The following is a 20,470-nucleotide window of genomic DNA, read 5'->3' on the forward strand; positions in this document are numbered from 1 at the left end:
TTCTCTGGCTCTACAACGGCTCTGCTGACCTGGTTTCTCTGGCTCTACAGCAGCTCTGCTGACCTGGTTCTATGGCTCTAAAGCAGCTCTGCAGACCTGGTTCTCTGGCGCTAGAGTAGCTCTGCTGACATGGTTCTCTGGATCTAAGGCAGTTCTGCTGACCTTGTTCTCTCCCTCTAAGGCAGCTCTGCTGACCTTATTTCTTGGCCTCTAGAGAAGCTCTGCTGACCTGGGTCTCTGGCTCTACAACGGCTCTGCTGACCTGCTTTCTCTGGCTCTACAGCAGCTCTGCTGACCTGGTTTTTAGGCTCTAGAGCAGCTCTGCTGACCTGGTTCTCTCCCTCTAAAGCAGCTCTGCTGACTTGGTTCTCTGGCTCTAGAGCAGCTCTGCTGACCTGGATCTATGGCTCTAAAGCAGCTGTGCTGACTTGGTTCTCTGGCTCTCAAGCAGCTCTGCTGACCTGGTTCTATGGCTCTAAAGCAGGTCTGCTGACCTGATTCTATGGCTCCAGAGCAGCTCTGCTGGCCTGGTTCTTTGGCTCTAAAGCAGCTCTGCTGAACTGGTTCTCTCCCTCTCAAGCGGCTCTGCTGACCTGGTTTCTCTGGCTCTACAGCAGCTCTGCTGACCTGGTTCTCTGGCTCTAGAGCAGCTCTTCTGACCTAGTTCTTAGACTCTAGAGCAGCTCTGCTGACCTGGTTCACTGGCTCTATAGCAGTTCCCCTGACCTGGTTCTCTGGCTCTAGAGGAGCACTGCTGACCTGGCCCCTTGGCTCTAAAGCAGCTCTTCTGACCTGGTTCTCTCCCTCTAAAGCAACTCTGCTGACCTGGCTCTCTCCCTCTAAAGCAGATCTACTGACCTGGTTTCTCTGGCTCTACACCAGCTCTGCTGACCTGGTTCTCTGGCTCTAGAGCAGCTCAGCTGACCTGGTTCTTAGGCTCTAGAGCAGCTCTGCTGACCTGGTTCTCAGGCTCTAAAGCAGCTCTGCTGACCTGGTTCTATAGCTCTAAAGCAGCTCTGCTGACATGGTTCTCTGGCTCTAAAGCAGCTCTGCTGACCTGGTTCTATGGCTCCAGAGCAGCTCTGCTGACCTGGATCTCTGGCTCTAAAGCAGCTCTGCTGACCTGGTTTTCTGCCTCTAGAGCAGGTCTTCTGACCTGGTTATGGCTCTAAAGCAGCTCTGCTGACCTGGGTCTCTGGCTCTAGAGCAGCTGGCTCTAAAGCAGCTCTGCTGACTTGGTTCTCTACCTCTAACACATCTCTGCTGACCTGGTTTATCTGGCTCTACAGCAGCTCTGCTGACCTGGTTCTCGGCTCTAGAGCAGCTCTGCTGACCTGGGTCTCTGGCTCTAGAGCAGCTCTGCTGACCTGGGTCTCTGGTTCTAGAGCAGCTCTACTGACCTGCTTCTTATGCTCTAGAGCAGCTCTGCTGACCTGGTTCTCTGGCTCTACAACGGCTCTGCTGACCTAGTTTCTCTGGCTCTACAGCAGCTCTGCTGACCTGGTTCTATGGCTCTAAAGCAGCTCTGCTGACCTGGTTCTCTGGCTCTAGAGTAGCTCTGCTGACCTGGTTCTCTGGCTCTAAAGCAATTCTGCTGACCTTGTTCTCTCCCTCTAAGGCAGCTCTGCAGACCTGGTTTCTCGGCCTCTAGAGAAGCTCTGCTGACCTGGGTCGCAGGCTCTACAGCAGCTCTGCTGACCTGGATTTAGGCTCTAGAGCAGCTCTGCTGACCTGGTTCTCTCCCTCTAAAGCAGCTCTGCTGACTTGGTTCTCTGGCTCTAGAGAAGCTCTGCTGACCTGGTTCTCTGGCTCCAAAGCAGGTCTGCTGGCCTGGTTCTTTGGCTCTGAAGCAGCTCTGCTGACCTGGTTCTCTCTCTCTCAAGCGGCTCTGCTGACCTGGTTTCTCTGGCTCTACAGCAGCTCTGCTGACCTGGTTCTCTGGCTCTAGAGCAGCTCTACTGACCTAGTTCTTAGACTCTAGAGCATCTCTGCTGACCTGGTTCTCTGGCTCTAAAGCAATTCCGCTGACCTTGTTCTCTGGCTCTAGAGCAGCACTGCTGACCTGGCCCCTTGGCTCTAAAGCAGCTCTGCTGACCTGGTTCTCTCCCTCTAAAGCAGCTCTGCTGACCTGGCTCTCTCGCTCTAAAGCAGATCTACTGACCTGGTTTCTCTGGCTCTACACCAGCTCTGCTGACCTGGTTCTCTGGCTCTAAAGCAGCTCTGCTGACCTGGTTCTATAGCTCTAAAGCAGCTCTGCTGACCTGGTTCTCTGGCTCTAAAGCAGCTCTGCTGACCTGGTTCTATGGCTCTAAAGCAGCTCTGCTGACCTGGTTCTCTCCCTCTAAATCAGCTCTGCTGACCTGGTTCTATGGCTCTAAAGCAGTTCTGCTGACCTGGTTCTCTGGCTCTAGAGCAGCTCTGCTGACCTGGTTCTCTCCGTTTAGAGCAGCTCTGCTGACCTGGTTCTCTCGCTCTAAAGCAGCTTTACTGACCTGGTTTCTCTGGCTCTACACCGGCTCTGCTGACCTGGTTCTCTGGCTCTAGAGCAGCTCTACTGACCTGGTTCTCTGGCTCTAAAGCAGCTCTGCTGACCTGGTTCTCTCCCTCTAAAGCAGCTCTGCTGACCTTGTTTCTCTAGCTCTAGAGCAGCTCTGCCGACCTGGTTCTCTGGCTCTACAGTAGCTCTGCTGACCTGGCTCTCAAGCAGCTCTGCTGACCTGGTTCTATGGTTCTAAAGTAGCTCTGCTGACCTGGTTGTCTGGCTCTAGAGCAGCTCTGCTGACCTGGTTCTCTGGCTCTAAAGCAGCTCTGTTAACCTGGTTCTCTGCGTCTAGAGCAGCTCTGCTGACCTCATTCTATGGCTCTAAAGCAGCTCTGCTGACCTGTTTCTGTAGCTCTACAGCAGCTCCGCTGACCAGGTTCTCTGGCCCTAAAGTAGCTCTGCTGACCTGGTTCTCTCGCTTTAAAGGAGCTCTGCTGACCTGGTTTCTCTGGCTCTAGAGCAGCTCTGCTGACCTGGTTCTCTTGCTCTAAAGCAGCTCTGCTGACCTGGTTCTCTGACTCTCAAGCAGCTCTGCTGACCTGGTTCTATGGCTCTAAAGCAGCTCCGCTGACCTGGTTCTCTGGCTCTAGAGCAGCTCTGCTGACCTGGTTCTCTGGCTCTAAAGCAGCTCTGCTGACCTGGTTCTCTGCCTCTATAGCAGCTCTGCTGACCTGTTTCTGTGGCTCGAAAGCAGCTCTGCTGACCTGGTTATCTGGCTCTAGAGCAGCTCTGCTGACCTGGTTCCCTGGCTCTAGAGCAGCTCTGCTGACCTGGTTCTCTGGCTCTAGAGCAGCTCTGCTGACCTGGTTCTCTGGCTCTAAAGCAGCTCTGCTGACCTGGGTCTCTGGCTCTACAGCAGCTCTGCTGACCTCGTTCTCTGGGTCTAGAGCAGCTCTGCTGACTTGGTTCTCTGGCTCTAAAGCAGCTCTGCTGACCTGGTTCTCTGGCTCTACAGCAGCTCTGCTGACCTGGTTCTCTGGGTCTAGAGCAACTCTGCTGACTTGGTTCTCTGGCTCTAAAGCAACTCTGCTGACGTGGTTCTCTCCCTCTAAAGAGCTCTGCTGACCTGGTTCTCTGGCTCTAAAGCAGTTCTGCTGACCTGGTTCTCTGCCTCTAGTGCAGCTCTGCTGACCTGGTTCTATGGCTCTAAAGCAGCTCTGCTGACCTGGTTCTCTGGCTCTAAAACAGCTCTCTGAGCTGGTTCTCTCCCTCTAAAGCAGCTCTGCTGACCTGGTTCTCTGCCTCTACAGCAGCTCTGCTGACCTGGTTCTCTGGCTCTAAAGCAGCTCTGCTGACCTGGTTCTCTGGCTCAACAGCAGCTCTGCTGACCTGGTTCTCTGGGTCTAGAGCAGCTCTGCTGACCTGGTTCTCTGGCTCTAAAGCAGCTCTGCTGACCTGGTTCTCTCTCTCTAAGGCGCTCTGCTGACCTGGTTCTCTGGCTCTAAAGCAGTTCTGCTGACCTGGTTCTCTGCCTCTAGTGCAGCTCTGCTGACCTGGTTCTATGGCTCTAAAGCAGCTCTGCTGACCTGGCTCTCTCGCTCTAAAGCAGCACTACTGACCTGGTTTCTCTGGCTCTATACCAGCTCTGCTGACCTGGTTCTCTGGCTCTAGAGCAGCTCTGCTGACCTGGTTTCTCTGGCTCTACACCAGCTCTGCTGACTTGGTTCTCTGTCTCTAGAGCAGCTCTGCTGACCTGGTTCTATGGCGATAAAGCAGCTCTGCTGACCTGGTTCTCTGGCTCTAAAGCAACTCTGCTGACCTGGTTCTCTCCCTCTAAAGCAGCTCTGCTGACCTGGTTTCTCTGGCTCTAGAGCTGCTCTGCTGACCTGGTTTCTCTGGCTCTAGAGCTGCTCTGCTGACCTGGTTCTCTGGCTTTCAAGCAGCTCTGCTGACCTGCTTCTATGGCTCTAAAGCAGCTCTGCTGACCTGGGTCTCTGGCTCTAGAGCAGCTCTGCTGACCTGGTTCTCTGGCTCTAAAGCAGCTCTGCTAACCTTGTTCTCTGCCTCTAGAGCAGCTCTGCTGACCTGGTTCTATGGCTCTAAAGCAGCTCTGCTGACCTGGTTCTCTGGCTCTAGAGCAGCTCTGCTGACCTGGTTCTCTGGCTCTAAAGCAGCTCTGCTGACCTGGTTCTCTCCCTCTAAAGCAGCTCTGCTAACCTGGTTTCCCTGGCTCTAGGGCAGCTCTGCTGACCTGGTTCTCGGGCTCTAAAGCAGCTCTGCTGACCTGGTTCTCTGGCTCTCAAGCAGCTCTGCTGACCTGGTTCTATGGCTCTAAAGCAGCTCTGCTGACCTGGTTCTCTGGCTCTAGAGCAGCTCTGCTGACCTGGTTCTCTGGCTCTAAAGCAGCTCTGCTGACCTGGTTCTCTGACTCTAAAGCAGCTCTGCTGACCTGGTTTCTCTGGCTCTACAGCAGCTCTGCTGACCTGATTCTCGGCCTCTAGAGCAGCTCTTCTGACCTGGGTCTCTGGCTCTAGAGCAGCTCTGCTGACCTGGGTCTCTGGTTCTAGAGCAGCTCTGCTGACCTGCTTCTTATGCTCTAGAACAGCTCTGCTGACCTGGTTCTCTGGCTCTACAACGGCTCTGCTGACCTGGTTTCTCTGGCTCTACAGCAGCTTTGCTGACCTGGTTCTATGGCTGTAAAGCAGCTCTGCTGACCTGGTTCTCTGGCTCTAGAGTAGCTCTGCTGAACTGGTTCTCTGGCTCTAAAGCAGTTCTGCTGACCTTGTTCTCTCCCCCTAAAGCAGCTCTGCTGACCTAGTTTCTCTGGCTCTACAGCAACTCTGATGACCTGGTTCTCGGCCTCCAGAGCAGCTCTGCTGACCCGGGTCTCTGGTTCTAGAGCAGCTCTGCTGACCTGCTTGTTAGACTCTAGAGCAGCTCTGCTGACCTGGTTCTCTGGCTCTACAAAGGCTCTGCAGACCTGGTTTCTCTGGCTCTACAGCAGCTTATGCTGACCTGGTTCTATGGCTCTAAAGCAGCTCTGCTGTCCTGGTTCTCTGGCTCTAAAGCAGTTCTGCTGACCTTGGTCTCTCCCTCTAAAGCAGCTCTGCTGACCTGGTTTCTCTGGCTTTACAGCAGCTCTGCTGACCTGTTTCTTAGGCCCTAGAGCAGCTCTGCTGACCTGTTTCTGAGGCTCTAGAGCAGCTCCGCTGACCTGGGTTCTCTGGCTCTAAAGCAGCTCTGCTGACCTGGTTCTATGGCTCTAAAGCAGCTCTGCTGACTTGGGTCTCTGGCTCTAGAGCAGCTCTGCTGACCTGGTTTTCTGGCTCTAAAGCAGCTCTGCTGGCCTGGTTCTCTGGCTCTAAAGCAGCTCTGCTGACCTGGTTCTCTCCCTCTAAAGCAGCTCTGCTGACTTGGTTCTCTGGCTCTAGGGAAGCTCTGCTGACCTGGTTCTCTGGCTCCAAAGCAGCTCTGCTGACCTGGTTTCTCTGGCTCTACAGCAGCTCTGCTGACCTGGTTCTCTGGCTCTAGAGCAGCTCTGCTGACCTAGTTCTTAGACTCTAGAGCAGCTCTGCTGACCAGGTTCTCTGGCTCTACAACAGCTCTGCTGACTTGGTTCTATGGCTCTAAAGCAGCTCTGCAGACCCAGTTCTGTGTCTCTAAAGCAGTTCTGCTGACCTGGTTCACTGGCTCTAGAGCAGCACTGCTGACCTGGCCCCTTGGCTCTAAAGCAGCTCTGCTGACCTGGTTCTCTCCCTCTAAAGCAGCTCTGCTGACCTGACTCTCTCGCTCTAAAGCAGCTCTACTGACCTGGTTTCTCTGGCTCTACACCAGCTCTGCTGACCTGGTTCTCGGCCTCCATAGCAGCTCTTCTGACCTGGGTCTCTGGTTCTAGAGCAGCTCTGCTGACCTGCTTTTTAGACTCTAGAGCAGCTCTGCTGACCTGGTTCTCTGGCTCTAGAGCAGCTCTGCTGACCTGGTTCTCTGGCTCTAAAGCAGCTCTGCTGACCTGGTTCTCTCTCTCTAAATCAGCTCTGCTGACCTGGTTCTATGGCTCTAAAGCAGCTCTGCTTACCCAGTTCTGTAGCTCTAAAGCAGTTCTTCTGACCTGGGTCTCTGGTTCTAGAGCAGCTCTGCTGACCTGCTTCTTAGGCTGCAGAGCAGCTCTGCTGACCTAGTTCTCTGGCTACACAACGGCTCTGCTGACCTGGTTTCTCTGGCTCTACAGCAGCTCTGCTGACCTGGTTCTATGGCTCTAAAGCAGCTCTGCTGACCTGGTTCTCTGGCTCTAGGGCAGCTCTGCTGACCTTGTCTCTCCCTCTAAAGCAGCTCTGCTGACCTGGTTTCTCTAGCTCTACAGCAGCTCTGCTGACCTGGGTCTCTGGTTCTAGAGCAAATCTGCTGACCTGGGTCTCTGGTTCTAGAGCAGCTCTGCTGACCTGCTGCTTAGGCTCTAGAGCAGCTCTGCTGACCTGGTTCTCTGGCTGTACAACGGCTCTGCTGACCTAGTTTCTCTGGCTCTACAGCAGCTCTGATGACCTGGTTCTCTACGCTCACTATGCACGCACCCGACTTTGAGAAAATATTTGTAAAAATAATATGTTTATTATAAGTACAAATATATTATTTTTATGAATATCTTAGATAACCTCTTGCTCTAATATGTATATTAAAGACACATACATATCATTTTGGACCATCATTTTTTTTTGTGGGTGTCGGGCACCCACGCGCCCCACCATGTATATGACGTCACGAGTGCCCCGCCACCGTGCAAGCATCTCGTACCGTAATGCGCATGTGTCGCGAATGCGTGGGAGCAGGAGTCGCAGACTGGTCGCATACCAATCGCACACATCACGTAATATTAAATGTATATGATGTAACTGAAAAACACGCAGCCGTCGTACACCGTACGCGGATCCTTCACAACTTTTCTAAAATGGCGGCTAGAATCCGCACACCCACCGTGATGTGTACGATTTGAGTGCGCAACTCTGAAAAAAATGTGGAATTTTTTTTTTAAAGAAAATAATATAAATATATTAAAATAAAAAATGAAAACAAAAAAATTAATCAATATTTCAGTTTGAATGCTTTTTAATTTTTTTGGCAATTTCCAGAAAAATATATAATGTTATTTAATGAATAAAATATTTATAAATGAACAGTTAAAAAACTGTAGAAAATCAGTAGAAAAAATAGGTATAACTACTATCACACTTAAAAATTAGCATTTAAAAAACCTTTGAAATTCACTGAAAAAACCTTAGGTTTCAGAGGCGTAATAGTTAGAAATTAGCATTTAAGAAACCTTAGAAATTCATTAAAAAAACATAGGTTTCTGGGGTGTTATAGTTAGCTGGCCATTTCACTCGTACAAAACCATAGAAATTCCTCCGTTATAGTTAGTTCTGCTAACTATAACTCGCGCGCCCGCAATGCACTGCTGATGATGTCACATATTGCATCATTCATGACATGGTCAGTGACATCACTGATGACATCACTGATGACATCTCAAATGACATCACTGATGACATCATCCACGTGACAATCTGATACACCTCATCTTACACTAGTATAACCTTTCATCACTCGCTGTAAAATTCAGAGGGGCATATTTACAATAACTGGCGCATCCCTGCATATCAGCAGGGATGCGCCAGTTATTGTGCGCCACAGCTCCGCCACCATGGATGCGTCGCATTTACAATGCGGCGCACCATGGGGTAAAAACAGCACAGATGCGTGACGCATCTGTGCCATACAAGTGGCGCATTGCTGGAGTTGCGTCGCAGCTCCAGCACTGCTCTGGGGGGCCCTATCTTGTGAATGCTGCGTCAATCCTTACGCTTGCTTCAGGCAGGGTTTTGACGCAGCATGGGCCTAAAAGTGACTGAGTGAAATCTCGTAGATTTCACTCAGCCTCTTTTAGGAGGCGTTCCTGCGACGGAACACCGCCCTGTGGAGGAACGCCTACTTCTGGCACAGGGCTTTACAACGTGACGCATCTCCCAGATGCGTCACTTTGTAAGTACCCCGCACCATGGCGCAGGATTTGTGCCGCCGCTGCGTCACAAAAGTGACGCAACGGTGGTGTAAATGAGGCGCAAGGGGCTTGTAAATCTGCCCCAGAGTACCATATTTGAAACCATTGACACACCAATACCAGTTACTACATACCCACTCACTGATTCCTAAGTCTACACACAAAACTCCCCATTGAACAACAGAATCATTTATACATGCAGTCACTAAATAATAGAACACTATCAAATGCACTTATACACATATATAGACATTGACACATCAACAGTCAACTTAGTCAGTTATACAGTCATCCTACTCACTCATGAAAAAAATTAATAACACTTACATTTACTCACTTACACAATTATCCAACAACACCTCATTTATTCAAACACATAGTAACTCATAGTTAATATGTTAAAAAATCACCATTACAATTATACACTCATTCATATAGTTACTCTCACAATCACTGACTCTTACACATACTTATTTATATACACCAACTCTCACATACAATGCCTTTTATTTATTTACTTTGTTGAAGATGTACAACTAAAACATATATTCGCTCACCAACACACAAATAAATACACTCAGTCACCCAAACAACTATTTCCACATGCACTCTTGAACCTATACACCTAGTCAATCAACCATTCACACATCTATGCATAGAGTTACACACACCCCATCCAACCACACACAAACTCAGTGTCCCATACAAATACTCACCCAACTAATCAATAACTAATATACACACTCATGCAGTTAGTACCAACTGATGCAGCATGTTATACAACAGCAGAGACAGTGATGCACACATTCACATAGTTTAGTTACTAATCCATGTATTAAGTGAGACACTTTTAATTACTCACTTAAACAGACAGTCAGACAGCTACTAAATCCTCCATCCAGACAGTTATATATCCACTCCTGAGGCCAATTTCGGCCCTGGGACTCCATCCCCCGGGCATAGCCACATATTTACTTTAAAAAAAAAATCTTTTTAAAGAGGGGGGCTGCGTGTCCCCCTCCTGAGGCCTCTATTGGCCCCGGGGACCCCATCCCCGAGGTGGTGCCTCTTTTTTTAAAATGTAATGTTTTATTGAGGGAGGGGGGGCCGCGTGGCCCCCCTTCCAGGACACTTCTGGTTCTGGGGACCCCATCTCCCGCGGGCCTGCCCTCAGGTTGGGGACCGTGGGGAGAGCCACAATGCCTCCGCGGTCCCGTCGGCTCCCCGCCTCCTGCGGGAGCCCGCATTGCTTTTGAGCAAGGGGAGCTGCTGACATGCAGCTCCCCTTGCTCATAAGCAATTCTGCTTTGCTTCCTTAAAGCGAGAGCAGGTTTCCCTGTTCCGCACTTTGCTATGGCAGGGCGGGAGCCGTGCTCCTGCTGGAGCGGGTAGTACACAATGTTGTATACCCCCCCATTCTGCATGTTTATATTAATCCGAATAATCAATTATCTGTAATATTAATAATTTGTTTGAAGTGATAACTCACCAACTATATTAACAAAAGAATTACACGTGGGAATTGCACTTTGCATGGCTATATTATTTGTAAATTAACTTGTGTACGCATATTAATAGTAGAAAATTAGAATATTGCATGTTATATGTTGCTTTAATGATGTATTTGTGATTTGTGCTTTATCTAGTGAGTATAAACCGCTCTGAGTGTTGCTTTTGCTAGATAAATACACACACATATGGGTATTAGCAAGGGGATAACATTTTATTAGTCATTTCTATGCTTAATTACGTTTTTGTGTTTCTTTTTCTTAAGTTGACCATTACGGCCTGTACAAGATGGCTGAATGAGACGTTAAACGTGACTGCCCTGACAACACGAGGTTCTGGGTGAAGTGCGCAGGCGTCACCGCCAGCAACAGTGGCCTGGACCTGACCCCGGGAGAACATGTACCCTCCAAGGACGCTCCGGGAACCCATCCAAGACAAAAGGCAATGCTTGATTTAAAAACCGGAACCAGCAAGTGCGATTACTTCATATTGCAGACTATGTGAGAACTTCACCTCGCGACCCCAAGTTGACCAATCCAGACTCTCTAAACCTCAATCTTGATACTTTTTGACATTATTTTCTTTTTAAAAGTAGGTAGGGAATTGAACTGATTGCGCTTGCTCTTCTTTGACAAACTCATTTTCCTGACGTTATGCTGACGGAGAGGACGGTGACACTGCTGGACAGCTGTTATCCTGAAATTTTGAAAGACTGAATTGCGGCCTAACTTTGCTGAATAAATTCTTCTTTGACTGATTGACTTAGAGGACGACTTTAGCCAGAATAGGTAAATATGATGCTCTGAAATGCTGATGATGATGATTTCTAATTTTCTTGCAATATAATTTAGATAAAGAATATTTAATTAATTGACAAATGTGTTGTGTCGATTATTTGAATAAGAGAAATGTGGTAAAGAAGTAATGTATAGATAGACGATCATTATTCATTAAAATCAAAAATAACAACTAAATGATCCATCTCCTTATGAGAGGGATATCTTAGGAGTCTGAGGGCAATGTGTTTAAGGGTAAGGTAAAGGTATTCTTCTCAGGGCAGCGTTGGGAAGCGTATTTTTCCCTCAGAAAACAGATCAACGGAGTGTAAGTGGATTGGTGTTATGGGCCCCGCCAATGGATGTATTTGAGTGAATCTGATGCCGAGGGAGTTGGTCTGTGCCGAAGGGGGAAATCTGACGTTCCATGCTGCATCACTCCCGCCCTGTCATAGCAAACAGAAGTGTCCAGGGTGTTGTCACCACGGGACCCTGGGGGTGGCAGACCCCAGGGCCATTATGGGCTCCTCCTCCCTCCATTTCAAAGCCCCGGGGAGGTGGTGGTCCCCGGGGCCCCCGGGGCTCCACATCGGACCCCTGTATATAAATATTGAATGCCCCGGGGAGGTGGTGGTCCCCGAGGCAGTGTGGGGAGGGGCAGGAGCCCCCCCCACACAGTTCTTTTTTTAATTTCAGCCCCGGGGAGGTGGCGGTCCTTGGGGCCCCCCTCGTTTTAAATATTGACTGCCCCGGGAAGGTGGCGGTCCCTGGGGCAGCATGTGGGGGGTTAGGACCACCCCCATGCATTTTTCAACAAAACCCCAGGGAGGTGGCGGTCCCAAGGGCTGTGGGGGGGCCGCGTACATTAAAAATCACAAATTAACTTAAGTCATTTAAATAACAATTAATTAATTAAACATTTTAAATAACATCATCACCAATTTAATATTTATTTAACATAAAAATGCTACTAAATGATAAATTCCTAATTATATTTTTTTAATTAAATACACATAAAAAGTTACAAACTACATAAAAAACACCATTGTAATAACCCAATTAATGCCTAAAATACATATAACTAATATATTTAATAATTAAAAATCGTATTACATAAAACTATATTAAATGTAATGATAGTATATACAATAACATTTTTAGAAACCATATTATATTCATAAAGAACGATGTTATTACCGTCTGTGTTTTGTTCCTCTATATATATATATATTTTTTAATAACTTTATTTATTAATTTCAAGCAGGTGGAATAACAGTGGAGCAGACCCAGCACTGCCCGCCCTTGGCCTAACAAACCCCATTACATAGCTGAGGCAGCATATCCCAGTTTATAGCGCCGAAGGCGGCTACAGACAGTATACTAATAACAAGCAGTACCTAGTTCAGCCCCCCGTCGCGACCCACCCACCGTTTTCACCTTCCCTCCGTCCTTAACCAACACCCACTTCCCCCCGAGATACCCGTGTGTAGCTGCGCTATGGAAGCGTGGAGGTGAGGTAGCCCCTAACCTGTATCCCTAGACTGTGGGGCGTCGGTAAGTCTAAGCAGGCGGAGGTATCTGGGACATGTAACTTCGTTAAATTCATGCGCCAGCAGCGCCAGGATAGGACGCCAGATAGTGTGGAAGGAATCTGAAGAATGAGTTAGGGTAACGTGTATGCATTCCATCCCAATAATGTACCACAATTTGTGTAGCCACCCAGTATGGGACGGGCGAATTTGCGTACCCCAGTATGGGACGGGTGAGTTTGCGTACCCCAGAGCGCTAATATGTGGTGTACTGCTGCGCCCAGTGCTAACCCCATTTGTTTCCCCCAAATAGATTTCAGTGGAAAAGTGATGGCATTAGGCAGCCCTAACAGAGTGTAGGCAGGGAAGCGGGGCATTTCAGTTCCAAACTAAATACCGATATCATTAAGGACTGCTGTCCAGTACCCAGTCACCTCTCTACAGTCCCAGAGGATGTGCGTCAATGTGCCTTCCTCATCACAGCCCCTCCAACAGGTGGGGCTGCGGTCTGCGTTAATTTTATTAAGGCGGGCCGGGGTCAGGTACCAGTAAAGGACAACTTTAACCGCTGCTTCCCTACTCGCTGTGTTTCTGGCAGTATGATTAGCTCTATAGTAGATCTTTTGCCATTTCTTCCAGGAAAGATTCCTACCTAGCTCTGTCTGCCATCGGCGCTGCCCAGCAGAGCGCTCCAGGAGGGCCGGGGGACGTAACAGATGATAAAGTTCAGATATCAAGTGGCGGTCCGAGTGCTTCGATAAAAACCATTTCTCATACGTCGTGAGATGTCTGCTAACCAGAGGCCGCATGTCGGGGTGCATTAACCAATGGCGGAGTTGGAAATATTGGAAGCGTTTGGGATTTTTAATGCCGTGCCGGCCAATCAGCTCAGCAAATGGGAGGAACCCGTCGATATCAAAGAGATGCCCAGCAGACTTACAGGCCGAAGCCCGCCACTCCGGGAATGCCCGTGCATCAAGGCCGGGAGGGAAGGCTGGGTTATCGAATAGGGGCATAAGTGGCGATGGGAAGGAGGTGAGATGGTGCCGGGTCGCCACCGCGTCCCAAACCCACACCACCGAGCGAGTGATAGGAGATTTGTTAAGATATGTCGGTCTATCCGAAGGCTTCAGGAATGGTACCTTCCACAAGGAAAGACCGGCCATCGCCCTGTCTTGAAATAGCCATCATTTCTCTGATTCAGGCCTACTCCATTCAACGAGATATCGGAGTTGCACCGCCCTGTAGTAAGTCAGTAGGTAGGGAATCCACAGCCCCCCGTCATTCGGAGATCGGTAGGCAATCTCTCGACGCACTCGTGGGCTTTACCCTGCCCAGATAAAATGGTGTAGCTCCCGTTGGAGTGAGTGAATGTAGCGCATGGGAGGTCCCACCGGGATGGTCTGAAAAATGTATAATATTTTAGGCAAAATGGACATTTTGACCACGGCTACGTGGCCCAACAGCGACAGAGGATGGGACCTCCATTTGCGAAGATCGCGCATGATTAGGGAGTGGCGATGGGAATAATTTCGAGCTATTGTCTGATCCATGGACGGAGTTAGAATGATCCCCAGGTAGGGGAGCTCAGATTGTGGTCGCACTTCCGAGTTCTGGAAAGTTGCTCTCAAGAGTGTTCTCGTTAAGACCCAGCGGCAGCCACATTGATTTCCCCGCGCTAACTTTAAAGCCCGATACCTTGCCAAAATCAGTCAACTCCTGTAAAAACGCTGGGACCGATTGGTTGGGAGTTTCAAGGGTCGCCAAAATATCATCGGCATATAAACTGACAATGTGACGCTCCCCCCCAAAGGGAATACCCGAGATGTTAGGGTTGTCCCTAATCCGTTGCGCTAGGGGCTCGATATATAGCGCAAAGAGCAGAGGTAAAAGAGGACACCCCTGTCTTGTGCCCCGCCTGATATCAAATGGTTGCGAACTAATCCCATTCACCCGGATCGTCGCAGTGGGTCGGTCATAGCAGCACGCAACCCAGGCCCTAAAACGATCCCCTATGCCGAAGCACCGTAGCGTCTGATCTAAGAAGCCCCAATCCACCCTGTCAAACGCTTTCTCAGCGTCGACTGAAAGCAACAGAGCGTCCAGCCCCATATAATGGGCTTTGTCTATTAAATGCATCAACCGCTTGGTGTTATCACTGCTTTGCCTATTGGGTATAAACCCCGATTGATCGGGTTCAATAATGCCCGGCAATCGGGGACCCAAGCGAGCAGCCAAGATGCCCGTGAACAACTTTAGGTCGAGGTTAAGTAGGGAAGAGGGGGCGGTATGCCGCGCACTGAGTGGGGTCCTTCCCGGGTATGGGGATCACCACGATATCAGCTTCCAGCATATCCATCGGGATAGAACCCGGTCCCTCGAAGGAGTTAAACAAGCGAGTTAAAATCGGGGCTATAGGCTGGCAGAAGGCTTTGTAAAAACCCACCGAAAAACCATCCGGCCCCGGAGACTTCAGGGATTTGAGACGAGAGATCGCACTCATGACTTCCTCGACCCTGATTGGCGCACCTAATACTGCAGCGCCAGATGGGTTTAAAGCAGTTACAGCCGCCTGGTTGAGCTACGCTTCCCCCGAGCCATCGACTGGAGGGTCCCTACTATACAGAGTGGCGTAGAATGCACGGAGAGTATCCGCGATCTGCTCATCGCTTTCAAGCCGCTCACCGGCCGGAGTGCGAAGGGCCACGATTTTAGACCGCTGAGCCCTAGCACGGACTTTGCTCGCAAGGAGCTTCCCTGTCTTGTCCCCCCGACGTAGTATGAGTGTTTGAGTCATAAAGCGGCATATTCCACCCTCTCCAAATCCAGGCCCGCCAGTTGGGCTCGAGCCGCTTTCAGCTGCCGTCAGATTCGCGGGCCCCAGTACGACAGTCTACCCTCTCGAGCTCCGCCACTGTGGCCGCTAATTCTGCCCGTTTCTCTTTACGGACCTTGTTATCTGCCGCAGATATGGCTATAAGTTCCCCTCTCACCACCGCTTTAAGGGCGCCCCATAGCGCAGTCAAGGGTACAGCCGGGGAGTCGTTCAGCGACAGGTAGTCAGTGATGCATTTATGCACTTGCTTGGTGACATCCGGGCGTTGTAGAAGGGACTCCCGGAGATGCCATCGCCCCCCCGGCCGGCGCAAGGGGCGAAGGTCGAGCGAAACCGTCACCGCATCGTGATCGGACAGGGCCGACGGGACAATCTCCACAGCGCCAACCAGAGCGTTAAGGTCGGGCGTCCCGAGAAAATGATCCAATAGAGCATACGTTTGGTGCGCATGGGAATAAAATGAATAGTGTGTGCTGTGAGGGTGAGCCGCTCGCCAAAGATCCATCAGCCCCCTACTCTGTAGCCAATCCCTCCCCGCACTCGATATCGCCCCGCCCCCCCCGTGCCGCTGACCAGATCTGTCTCTATTGGGATCCATGACCAAGTTGAGGTCGCCGCCAATTAAAATATGCCGATCATGGTGGTGGAGTATTTCGGACAAGGCATCTATGAGGAATGGCTCTTGCCCAGAATTGGGAGCCCACTACAACAGGAGTACCTCTCACCCAGACCCTGTACGCTAGTAGCCTTCCTTTGATCTCCGCTATTTTGTCGCCAATGCTGCCATGAAAGTGTCGCGCTACCAATATAGCCACCCCCCCTTTCTTATCTGGCCTAGAGGAATAGAATTGGTGAGGAAACACACAAGACCTCATCCTATGCCAGTCTGTTGGTAGGAGATGTGTTTCCTGCAACAGGCAAATCGAGGCCCCAGAATTCTCCAAGTAACTCAGGATCCCCCGCCTCTTGATGGGGTTATTCAACCCCTTCACATTGAGAGTGAGGACTTGGGTTGTCATGGGAGACATAGCAGGTCTGGGGGGTGTGCACGCTGAACACCGGCTGGTAGTGCGTGTAAAAAGGTGACTCGGCGACTTCGCCCCCATCAAGCTCCCGGACCTGGGAGCTACCTGCCCCCGTGGACTCACTGTAGCCACACACCGGTATCCCCCCACCCCCTGCCCCGCAACGCCCACCCCATCACCCTCGCCCCTCCCCCCAAATCCCAACCAAACATTCCCATCAACCATCAGAGTTCAATGTCCTCAGCCCGAGCTGCGGTCCAACAGAAGAAGAAAAACAGGGTTAGCAGTACGTTCAGGTGATCCGGGCTCCCCGCCCACTGCTCCCCCCCCACCGGTAGCAAAAATGTAATGCAAGATAACATCCCCATAGTGCAGTTACGGTGAGTCCGGTCTAGAAGTGTCTCTGGTTACTGCAGCGAGGGCCACAGCCCTTTCGGTGGTCATCATAGCACGGTTCGGCTTCACTTGTGCCAGCGACGAGCGTCGGCCTCCCATCGTCTGCCAACCCTCCTCTGAAGATCGTTGCGAGGGCTTTAGAGAGGAGTCGGTACTGTTCTGAGCAAGGCCGAGTAATTCAGAGACCTCTCGGAAAGAGCAGATTTGGTGCAGTTTACCGTTCCATTTGAAGATTAAACGGAAGGGATGACCCCACGAGTAGGACACGCCCTTGGCTTTCAGGAACGCAGTCACGTCTTTAAAGGCCTTCCGTTTCTGAAGAACGATGGAGGCCAGGTCCTGGTAAAGAGCAATGGCTTGCCCCTGGTACATGAGTGGTTGCTTGATGCGAGCTTCCTTCAATATGCGCTCCTTAAGGGGGAAGTCCGGCAAGAAGGCCAAGATATCTAGGGGGGGAGCCGGCGCCCTTCTCCCAAGGCCCATCCTGTGGGCATGATCGATGCGGATTTCAAAGTCCTGGTCAGCCCCCAGAATGTCTCGAAAGAGACCCTGGAGATATTCAGTCATGTTGGCCCCTTCCGCTTGCAATGGGACCCCCCGCACGTGGATGTTGTTGCGTCGAGATCTGTTTTCGAGGTCCTCTGCATGCGCCTGACGATCGACCTGCTGATCCCTAAGCCGAAGGACCTCCAGTTGCAGCTGCTCCAGTTCTTCAGATTTAGAATGCTCCTCGCTTTCAATGGTGGCTACACGCTCCCCTAGCTCATCCACGTCTCTGCGGATTTCTTGCACCTCACCCGCCACTTCTTGTTTAAGTGCTTGAAAGTCTGCGCGGAGGGTGTTAAAAAGTGACTCAAGGAATGCCCTGGTGATGGGCACCTCCCCCTCCTCTTGCCGAGGGGGTTGCATCGGTGGGGACGGGGTAAGGCTTCTCCAATCTCCAGCAGCTGCCCATTTTGTGAGCATGTCTTTTAAAGAACGGTCTCCTTTCTTCCGCATGTTGGCCATGCTAGCACCACTGGTAAAGAGGCCGAGGTATGGCTTAGGGGTCGCAGCAGTGAGCCCGCGTACAGGGTCCGCATAGACACCCCCTACAAAGTGTCGGAAAGGTCAAGATCCGCTGCCCCCACAGGTCGCTGACTAACCTCACGACAATGGGTGGACCGCCGGAGGGGCAGGAGTTGGGCCCCAGCAAGGGCGAGGACAGAGACTCAGACAAGCGGGAGGGCATCCCTCGGCTAGTACTGGGGCATGCAGCATGACGAGGAGCAACCGCCCAGGTGAGGTACAGGACCGAGGCTGGGCCGAGGTTACTGCTTGAGAATCTCCCAACCGGGGCGTCACCCTCCAGTACTCCAATGACAGGGCAGCAGACCCAGATCTCAAGGTCCACGGGTGGTGCCTACTGTGAAAGCCCCACACCCGGAGGGGAGCTCCAAAGGCCGTAAGTGTGTGACAGGGGAGCGAGCACCAGGAGTCTATCAAGGATGATAGCCCCCAGCCTAGGTCCCACCCAGGCCGAGACCGGAGCACTCCGCAGGCTGTGCCTCCAGGCGTGAAGAGACAGGGGCGAACAGGGCAGTGGGCTGAGCACCGTGGCAGAGACAACGTGCCTCGCGCTGCCCCGACAGGGACCCCTCCCAGCAGGTGCCCGGAGCAATAACAGGCAGTACGCCCCCTCGATATGCCCACCGCTGCAATGCAGGAGCTTCCCCCCAGTTACCGTGTAGGTGAGATGGGGGCCGCCGGAGAGTCCAAAAGTCTGGGCTACTTCCCCAGATCCGGCAAGACCCGCAGCACTCCAGGGCAGCAAGGCGCTGTAGTCTTGGGATAGTCACACTCTGCTGGACAACCGCAAGCTGGGGCGAGGAAGACGGGGCCCCTCCACACGCCCCCAGCTCTCACCAAGGTGGGCGGTAACAACACGGGCCCTTGCAGTCTCCACTCCGCCCAAGGTAGCACTGCCGCCAGACCAGCCCACACTGCTGCTCCCATTGATGGTGCGAGCTGATTCTCACAGGCTCCGGGGCCGGTGGGCGTTCAAAGGAATCTCAGTCTCGTGACGCTATACCCGGGAGCTCCGCTGGTCCACCGCCGGATGATCACACTGTCCCCGAGGCGCAGGTCCTCGCGCCTAGTCTCAGTGCCGGAGCTTGTCTGGTGCGACGTGCTGTCAGGGTGCCCGGCCACTGCCTCCCAATACCAGGCCGTCTGCTGACCGGGGAAGCACACACCCACACGGCTAGGCCCCAAATCCGTGGCCTCGATTTTCACGCCGCCAGGTCCACTGCAGCGATAGCTGGGCGCGGAGCGGTTCGCACGCCCTCGCTTCTCTCTTCGGCGCCAGAGCTGCTCACCGACTATGCAGCACCGCGGTGCATGCCCCACGTCTCCAGAACTGGGTCACAGGCGGGAACTCTGCGTGAAAGGACACCCGCCGCTGGCCCCGACAGCTACTACTCGGGCGCCATTTCACAATCGGAGCGCAAAATCCTCACCAGAGCAGTGCGTGGGATACCGCACTCAGATGGTTCCGCCAACTCTCCGACGTCGCACCGCTGCTCCACTGGTCGGCAGACCGCCACTGAATGCCAAGATTAGGGGACGACCTGTGCCAGGGAACCGGGGAAGAAGGGCTGTGGCGGGGAGCCTCAGTAATCCGCGTCCGATCAGGCCGCCATCTTAGCCACGCCCTCGTTCCTCTATATTTTGATAGTGAATACATATATGACAAGATATTTAAGTAACATAATATATTTATTTTAATCGATATTCGTGTGAGTCACCTAGATGTGCTGGCCTATTACACATTTCAATCCCAATATCATAACGCTTTAGGCAAATGCACCTCTGCACTACATTTGCACATGAGGATCTTCTACATGGTGGAAAGTCTGCTTACGTCTGGAGGAGGAGGAGTACTCCTAGAAATCGATGACTGTTGTCAATTTCAAGGAATAGCCACTTGGATGACTGTGAATCACAGAAAACTCGGGGAATTCTAAGTAAAACATAGGAAGCATGATGAGGAACTCTGACTTTTCCGCAAGGGCTTTGTGAATCGGACCCACAATGTTCACATTTAGATAAAGTCCTGCAACGCATACATTTATTGACAATGTTTTGACACATTTGGGGGCATATCATCAAGGCGGCGCAATAAAATTATAGCCGCTTTTGCGTCCGTTTTCGGCGATAATTTTATTGCCTTATCATCAAGGTCACGCTATCGCGTGAATCCTTGCCTTAGCGCCCTTTCCCTTAACTCCCAGCTTTGCATCTCTAATGAGATGCAAAGTGGGCGTACCTTGCCAAACTTACGTGGAGAATGTCGCTAAATGACATTTCTCCAATTAACAAGGAAATCGCTAACCTGCTTAGCGATAATAAAAAAAGCGCTAATCGCACTTAACGCAGGTTTCTGTACGCCTGCTTTTAATCTGATTTAACCATGTAATCCAATGGGAGGTGGATTTCATGGCTATATCCACTCTGCCATATCAGCAAGGTATCGCCTGTCGCAGTGCGATTATCGCCGGTTTTCCAGCGATAATCGCACTGTTTTGTAGCTAACGCTTAGATTTTTATCGCTTTGGAGATATGCGTTGCTGATAGCACGCTAGAATCCAGCGATAGCCGGCGATTATTATCCTAGAGCTAAGTGCGCTTAGTGATAATTATTGCCGGTTGTTGCTGATATGCCCCTACGTTCTTTAGAGGAGTTTAAAGTTACTTGGGCATTTCAGTAGTTTTAGGACTTTTTTCATGTGCATAACTTTTAATATAAAGAACACAAATTTTCTTTTGACGCCGGTGTTATTGTAAGCCCTACTGAAGCGTTGTGCTTTGCAATTAATTCGTGTAT

The sequence above is a fragment of the Triturus cristatus genome, chromosome 6 (assembly GCF_964204655.1).
Source record: "Triturus cristatus chromosome 6, aTriCri1.1, whole genome shotgun sequence".
Classification (NCBI taxonomy): domain Eukaryota; kingdom Metazoa; phylum Chordata; class Amphibia; order Caudata; family Salamandridae; genus Triturus; species Triturus cristatus.